The sequence below is a fragment of the Chanos chanos genome, chromosome 6 (assembly GCF_902362185.1).
Source record: "Chanos chanos chromosome 6, fChaCha1.1, whole genome shotgun sequence".
Classification (NCBI taxonomy): domain Eukaryota; kingdom Metazoa; phylum Chordata; class Actinopteri; order Gonorynchiformes; family Chanidae; genus Chanos; species Chanos chanos.
Window position 1 is genome coordinate 21,526,809 of NC_044500.1, and position 8,339 is coordinate 21,535,147.

Below are 8,339 nucleotides of genomic sequence, written 5' to 3' on the forward strand. Positions count from 1 at the left end.
TGAAAGTAAGATTATCACAGCTCAGAGTGCTGAAATATTGAAAATGTCACATATGGGTAAACAGCATAGTATCTCAGTACAAAATGACATCACAGTGCAACCACAGAACCCTTTCCTCTTCTCTCTCTTGCTCTCTGATTACTGTGGCTGCATAAACATTACCCAGCTCACAGTTTATATCAGGCATTACCAGTGTGTCATTTGGCTTACAAAACTCAAGCCACAGTTTGCTCTTACTCATGGCCTCATATTTGTCATTCTGGATCAGAACAAATCCAAAACTGTTGCTACAACTGTACTGTGTCTTGCCTGTGTACATAGAAACAGTTAGTATTTTAGTTAAAGTCCTAATTATTAAACATGTGCTTGGACAACATGATTGTAAAATTGCTGTTCCTAAAACTTGTAGGTTTGGTACAGAAATCACCACATAGATAACTGACTCTGTCCATCCAGATGTAACAAGTCTTTGCATTTGTTTTAGCGACTGAGAACATTTAGGCGTGTCCACTGACAGGACGTCATCTCGTTCTGACATTTTGTAGAAATGACACATGAAACACATTATTTATGGAGTTCTGTAAACAGCACACCACAGGACACGTGCACACCTTCATTCCAGAGGACCACAACTGCCTAACACACACTCATTCAGCATTGCAACATGTCCGTCACTACGTGACAGTGTAACCCTGTCAGGTTTCCGCTCACTGCTTCTCTAACTGTATGACTCAGCTGGCTACAAACAAAAACTTCAATATGAGAAGAGATGGTTTTACTATTTGTGGTTTAGAGATTAAAAATAAGGTGTTAATGTAGAAATTCAAACTACGTGCGCATTTACATTAGTATTACCGTTGATTCTCTGAATTGCATGTTTGCCAATGAAGCTGAAGCCAGTGCCACAGGGGATGGCTTTATTTTGTTTGGCATGTAGGTATGAGAAAGTCCTTTTAATGAAGCATCAGGTAAATGCTTCCTTTTCTATAGCATGAGATTGTTTTGGTATGTGATACAAGCACAGGAAGAAGTAGACATCAGCATGTTTAGAAGTCATATTGTCTTGTCATATTGATTGCAGCTGTTGCTATGCAGATGAGTTTGACAGAGATTAATTGATGCTGCTGTCCACCACAGAATTGCATATTTCTGTGTGTGACAGGCCTGTTACTTTGTCAGCACAGATGGGATTGGAAGGATCTCAGGTCTGAGAGAGGAGTAGAGGACTAGTATCATCCCCAAGTGTCTGATGGCATCTCTGAATAGTGTCATAAAACAGGTTGGCAAGAGACTCTGTTTATGTCTCTAATAGATTAAAGCAGTCAAACAAAGAAATCTCATCCCTCCATTTTAACGCATGGGAAAAGTTCCTTCTCATGCTGGCTCCTGATGTGGTTGACGTTCTTTTCTTCATGAATTTCTCTCAGGCTCCAATATTTACTCATGCAATACTCCACCAGCCCCCAACCAGAGCTACAATGTCTATAATCTTCTAAGTTTTGTAATGTGATCATTTGTTTCAACAATCACAAGTGTAGAGTTTTCTATGTTAAAGACAAAGTACAGAGGCCTGCAGTGTTTACAGAGGGGCATTTGCTTTCTCTCCAGTTTTACTGGTCAGCCATGAGAATTGTCGCATTCTGTGCTGTATGTTTTGGTAAGATGTGATTGTCTTCATGAGAATAATCTATAAATTGCAATGATAACACTGCACTGCCAAGCACTGACTATAAGTTGGTCAACACAAACACAAACGTTTGGACATATTTGGACATGTTTGGCTTGGTTGACAGTGTAAACTCTACTGTGGCGTTAATACATTTCTGTCTGTGTACAGGGATTAGAATGGTGCGTTAGCTGTGCTGAGAACTGTCTCTCTAGCACACACCTCAGCCCTTCATCACTCCCACAGATGGGCTCCGCTCTGCAACAGTTCAAACCGTTTAGTGTGTTTGCATTTTTATGGAGGAATTGAAAAGTCATGCATCATTGACGTGAGTGAAATCTTCCTGTTGGACGCCCCCTGTGTCTCAGTCTCTGTCTCTTAGTCTTTCTCTGTCCCCAGTCATTTGAAATAACTCACATAATTTAAAAACATTAAAAACATTGAACAGAACTATTCATCCATTGAGTTCAGAGCTGTCACCTGGAGCTAATGACATTAACGTCAAAAGCATAGATAGCTATGCTGCCGAAGACTTGGGTGGAATGGAACTATCTAGGGAGAACGAGACAATTTCCCCCTTATGTAACATTACCAAATGACAGACAATTACCCCCTTACGTCACATAACCAAATGAAATAAAATGAACCCCCTATTTCACATAACCAAATGACAGACAATGTATTGTTGTCACATTATTTTCACCGTATAATAAACTCACTCTAACTGCTGCTGTCACAGCCTGCACCTCCATTTTGGACTTTTAGTTTGATATGTCTTTGTGCTCTTGTTCTGTGTCTGTCTCCGCCCCTCACCTGTTCCTGTTTGTCTCATTTATTAACCTTGTTAATTTCTACCAATCATGCTTTGCCCTGTTTAGTTCTCCCTTGTATTTAAGCCCTAGTGTTTGCCTTGTCCTTTGTATATCGTTGTTTGTGTTTAGAGCACACTGTTATGCTGCACCTTTTTGTTATCGGTTTTTGTTCCAGTTTGTATTTGTATTTTGATCTTCATTTTAAGTAAAGTCCTCCGTTTTGTCAACTTCATCATTGTGTCTTTGCACTTGGGTCCTGCACCACACCACCAGCGTGACAGCTGCTATGAAGGAAAGATTGAGTTGGCTTAAAAGGAAGAAAAAAGAAAACACTTGAGTTGTGTTTCTTGGCTAGAGTCTAGCAGCAAAAATGTTCTACAATCTTTTAGGTTTCACTAGAAATACAGGAGAGGTCTAATGTGCAGTTTGAGATCATCTGTTAAAGCATATTTCCAAAGTCATTCTGGTTCTCATTTAACAAAGGTCAAAAATGACAAGTGTTTCACACTGTTTTCAACAAGAGGACAAGGGAAAAGCTAGAGACATACAACCTGTCATTTGAGGCAGCCCTGAGATTTTTCCTGTTTATGAATATTGTACATATAATCCTGTGACAATTAAGCATTGCACTTGTCCCACAAGCCAGATCTCTTAAGCCTCAATGATACATTTATGATGCAAAAACATTACGGTTTACAGTATACCTGCTGCTTACATTATTAGCAGTAATGGCATACAGAAACATATTTAGAAATATCATTTACGGTTATTAAGTGGCTGGGTGTTTCAGCATATGCTGCGAGAGCTCTGTGTCTTTGCTTTTAATTAAGCTAGAGACTGCAGTGGATATGAAGTCCTCTGATGGTGTTTGGGGAGCACAGACTTGTGTTGCAGTGCAGTGCGGAGAGCTTGGGCCTGGTACTGCAGACTTTGAGTGTGCCCCCTGAGTGGCCTGTCAGCTGTAATTGGGAAGCTGAGAGTTCAGACATTTCCTGTCCCATGACTGCATCGATAAAATGAGGATGGAATAAGGGGGATCCTCTGAGGCGAGGAGATGAAACTGAAACTCTGCTTAACAATTAAAGTAGGCATAACAATGTTTATTTTTGTGTGTTATATATATGTGTGTGTGTGTGTGTGTGTGTGTGTGTGTGTGTGTGTGTAGCCTCTCTCTGTCTCTCTCTCTCTCTCTCTCTCTCTCTATATATATATATATATATATACATACACAAATATACAAATACAAATGTCATGATATTTATTATTTACAATATAATACCAGTCCATTTGTGCCCATAAAAATATTTTTATTAATTGCTCCCAGTTCAACAGCTGAATCATTTAAAAAAAAAAAAATCATCGTTCAAATATTGTTTAGTTTGACAGAAATATCAATTTCATCTCTTTCATTTACTGATTTGATGTGTGAGATGAAATTCGCACCAAAAGTCGAATAAGCAGAAAGTGAGCTTGCACACAAGAGTGTCAGTGTTTCTGACTGAACAGTCAGCATATCAAATACATGTCTCTGTGGAGTTTTTCCATCTTCAAACATTAACATTGGAACTACATAACCTGCAAGATCTAAATTAGGAAATAGGTGGTGCTTTCTTCCAAATCTGGTTATTTTCTACATCCAGTAGATAGCTGCATCCATAGATATTACAGTATATAAGCAGAGGTGTTACAGCATGTCAGAATTGATGTTGCAGTATGCCAGTTGACATGTGACAGCATGTCAGAATTGATGTTGCAGTATGTCAGTTGACATGTGACAGCATGTCAGAATTGATGTTGCAGTATGTCAGTTAACATGTGACAGCATGTAAGAATTGATGTTGCAGTATGTCAGTTGACATGTGACAGCATGTCAGAATTGATGTTGCAGTATGTCAGGAGTTTGTGTGTGTGCGTGTGTGTGTGTTTGTGTGTGTTTTGATGCTGTAGATAGTGTGTGTTTTTTTGTGATGAAGGGAGTGAGAGAGGGTGTGTATTTTGGCTGTGCAGGTAGTGTGAGTGCAGTGTGAGTGAGTGAGAAGGAAGGTGTGTGTTTTGACTCTGTTTTGGCTGTATAGTTAGTGTGTGTGTGATATTTAACAGGTGTCTAATTATGCTAGTGATTTTGAAACGTGCATCATTTGAAGAAGAAGAGGAAGAAGTAGAAGAAGAAGAAGAAGAAGAAGAAGAAGAAGAAGAAGAAGAAGAAGAAGACAGAGAAGAAATGAAGATCTTGTCAGAGTTGTGTAGTTTGCTGCTTTGGTATGTAAATTAAATATATAAGTTTTCCCCTATTGGCTGACAGTCCTGGAGGCTGATGAGTACATCACTAGTATCTATTGTTACGATTTGTCATCTCCTATATTCTGATATTTATTTGAGTGAATAAATGTAATTTACATTTCCTCTCTGAGTAAGGTAAGAGCTTGGTCCACTGACTAATCTGACCTTTTCCTCTTAGCGGACTAAGATGTACCATGTTTAACAGAACTGACTCCTATGTCTCAGGTCACTCTTCACTGCCCCTTACAGACAGCACGGCCTGGGTCTAGTTGTGTTTGATCGTAAATCTTGGGAGCAGACATAATTGAAATATTCTGACCATAAACAATGTTTTCCCTCTAAATATTGGGCCACTCAGCATTCTGGATCAGAACCGAGCAGATTTCAGACAGCTGGGCGGGAATACACTCAGTCTGTACAAACATGCTTTGAATTTAGGTTAACTAACTTAGCGTTAAAATCACTGTAGTTTTCTATTAAAGATATCTGTCTACATTTGTAATAAATAATTATTGATAAACACTTACACACTACAGACTATTAAAAAGTTAACAACCATGACTTAGTAGATGGTAACACATGACTGTAAAAACTGCTCAAGAAACAGACACAGCCCCGGTCTAGAGACCACTCTACATCTGTCTGCATATGCGCCAAAGATTAGCACAACCACACAACTGTCATCAACTAGCACTCTCCACATTCTCAGTCCTGAGCATAAATATTATAAATCTATTATAAATGCTATAACTACATTATAAATATTATTATAAATATTAGAGTGATTACAGATTCCCCAGCCACAGAGTCTCAAAGAGTTTCAAAGTTTGAATCTGAGGAACTCAAGATTGAACATTTGTAATGTGACATTTACTTTTGCACCTAGCGGTCAAAGAAAGAGAGAGAACATTCTGTACAGTTTAGTCTAATGACTTGCATTAGATGAGGATCCACCCCTTCTCATGAGGAATTTGCCATGCCTGTCAGCAAATAAAACCTTGCTGGCAGATGTCCGTATCACCCAGGTGCATTTAGAGACATAGATTTTGCTCTTTGCTCCTGCATTAAAATGAATCTTCCCCCTTGCAGTTTCTTGAAACACTTTATAATTTGTATGATGTTGACCGCAAATGATTCCTGAACGTTAGTGTCTGATTTTAGAAACAAAATGTACTTTTCTAATAAAGGCAGTAGGCTCATCACCTGATCAGCAAAGGGTTATGGATGAATATGGCACTTGTTGACAAATCAATGAGGTTTTTGCTTTCAGATGGATGAGGTCTTTGTTTTCAGACACATGTGGTGTTTGTAGATTAATTTGGCCCTAATTTGCAGATGAATAAGGTGTTTGTTTCTAGGTGCATGTGGCGTTTGTTTGCAGACGAATATGGTGTTTTTTTGCAGATCAGTGAGTATTTTACAGATGAATGGTGTTTGTTTGCAGACAAATGTGATGTTTGTTTGCAGATGCTCGAGGAGTATCCACAGTGCTACCCTTGGGGCAGGCCTACCTCCAGGGAGCATCTAAGGGTAAAAAAGGAATACCCACTCTTGGCTACCCTTTATCTTTGCCCCGAATGTCTTCATGTGATCTGTTCTGACAACAATAATTTAGAAAAAACACAGAGTATCTTTAATTGTTTTATCTAATTTCCTCTTCCATCAGACACTCATTAGTTTTATTACATGTTGCACAACATCTGGAGTCTTATCATTACATGTGGCTTGTGCCTCGGTTTTACACTGAAAAAAGGAAAGATGTTTGTGAAAGACACTGACAAGACACTTAGGCTAACACGACTGAAAAGAGAGTGGGATCTCGGGACAGAACTCCTTGTGTTAGCTGTAAGTCTGGTAGAGCTGAGTGAGCAGCTAATAGAGTAGAAGCACTAACAGATCAGGAGCATTCAGCTCTGTGCTCTGGTCTGCCTCCTGATCTCAGCCTGCCTTTGTCTGGGGTGACACTGTTATGGAACTGCAAACCCTCTAATGTGCTTCAGCAGGGTTCAAGGGATGATACATACATGTGGGTGTAGGTGAAATATACTCCACAGGATTGAAAAGGTCACTTCAAATGGAACACAGTGACTGGAAGTCTAACTCTGAATTCATGCAGAGGGCAATGACCCATTTAACTTTGGAAATATAATAACACACCTCTAATGTCCAATTACCTAAACAAACATTCACAATGTACACACCACAAATGGTATGTGTGTGCCTGTTTGCGTGTGTGTGTGCGAGAGAGGGAGAGAGAGAGAGAGAGAGAAAGAGAGAGAGAGAGAGAGAGAGAGAGAGAGAGAGAGAGAGAGAGAGATTTATCTGCGTATTTCACTTTATACTCATATACTCATATTCTACATTTGTACATGAAAATCCAGAGTACTCTTTGTCTGCTTTATGCAAACAGTAAGATATTTTACATAAACAGCATCAAACAGCACTCTTCTGAAGCACCAGTCAATATTAAATGTCATCATTTCAAATGTCACCCTCCATATGATTGCTGCAATTAAAACTGAGTTAATTCAGGATAGACGCTTGGCTGTACCTTATGTCTCCTCTATAAACTCGAATAAGAATAGTCAAATGAATAAAGAGAACATTCTGTACAATTTGGTTTAATGACTGCGAAAGAATTCACTCATTCTCATAGGCATGTCTCCACATCTCAGGGTAAATGTCAGGATCGGTGGAGCCCAGGTGCTTCTAGAGGTGTGGTTTTGATCCCTGTGCCTGGATTCTACTGAGGTTTTCCCTGAAGCGGCCTGGATATGCCTACGTTAATCTCTAATGATTCCCAAATCATCAGTTCATAGCCTTGGAGACAAGATGTTCTTGTCAAAAGATTACTATTTATCGAAACACTGTGCCCTTTCAATGGAAGAAACACACATACTTCTAAAGGAACCATTTCATGTCTCTCTTATAAACCCTCCGTATTGTTACAAAGGCCACAAATTACAATAGATAAGATGTTAAAAACCACTCCATAATGTCAAAAAAAATCTGTTTATTACTGATTAGTATTCTTTTTTAGCCACCTCATGAGTTGAGCAGGGTTTTCAATTTTCAATCAGTGTCTCCCACTTCTGCAGGAACCTGTTAGTCAAAGGTGATTCACCCCACTTCTATTTGGAGCAGCAAAGCAGTTCCTTTGAAGGATCTAGGATCTTTCGACAGGACAGTGTAGAAAGAACTGTATGCTTGTCCTTTAAAATCTGACTCACTTTCCTCTGAATACATTTAGATGTAAGATTTACACCATAATTTAGACAAATCAGTCTTATGAATAAACTTATTTAACTGATTTAATTTGTCGGAAATACATCAGTTGAAGGTAACTGACGTAATTGGTTGGAAATACGTGACTTGCAGGCTACTTATTCAGTTTTCATGGTCAGAATTCAAAACAGCAGTGAAAGTTGGAGATCACTCTTACAAATATTGACCAATTAAGCCTGAGAGGATTCTGAAATTAGACAAGACACCAACAATTACAGAAAAGTGCTTTCAGTGTAAACCAACTCTGAATCAAGCATATCTACAGCAATACAGCACCATCTTCTGATGGTTTAAAT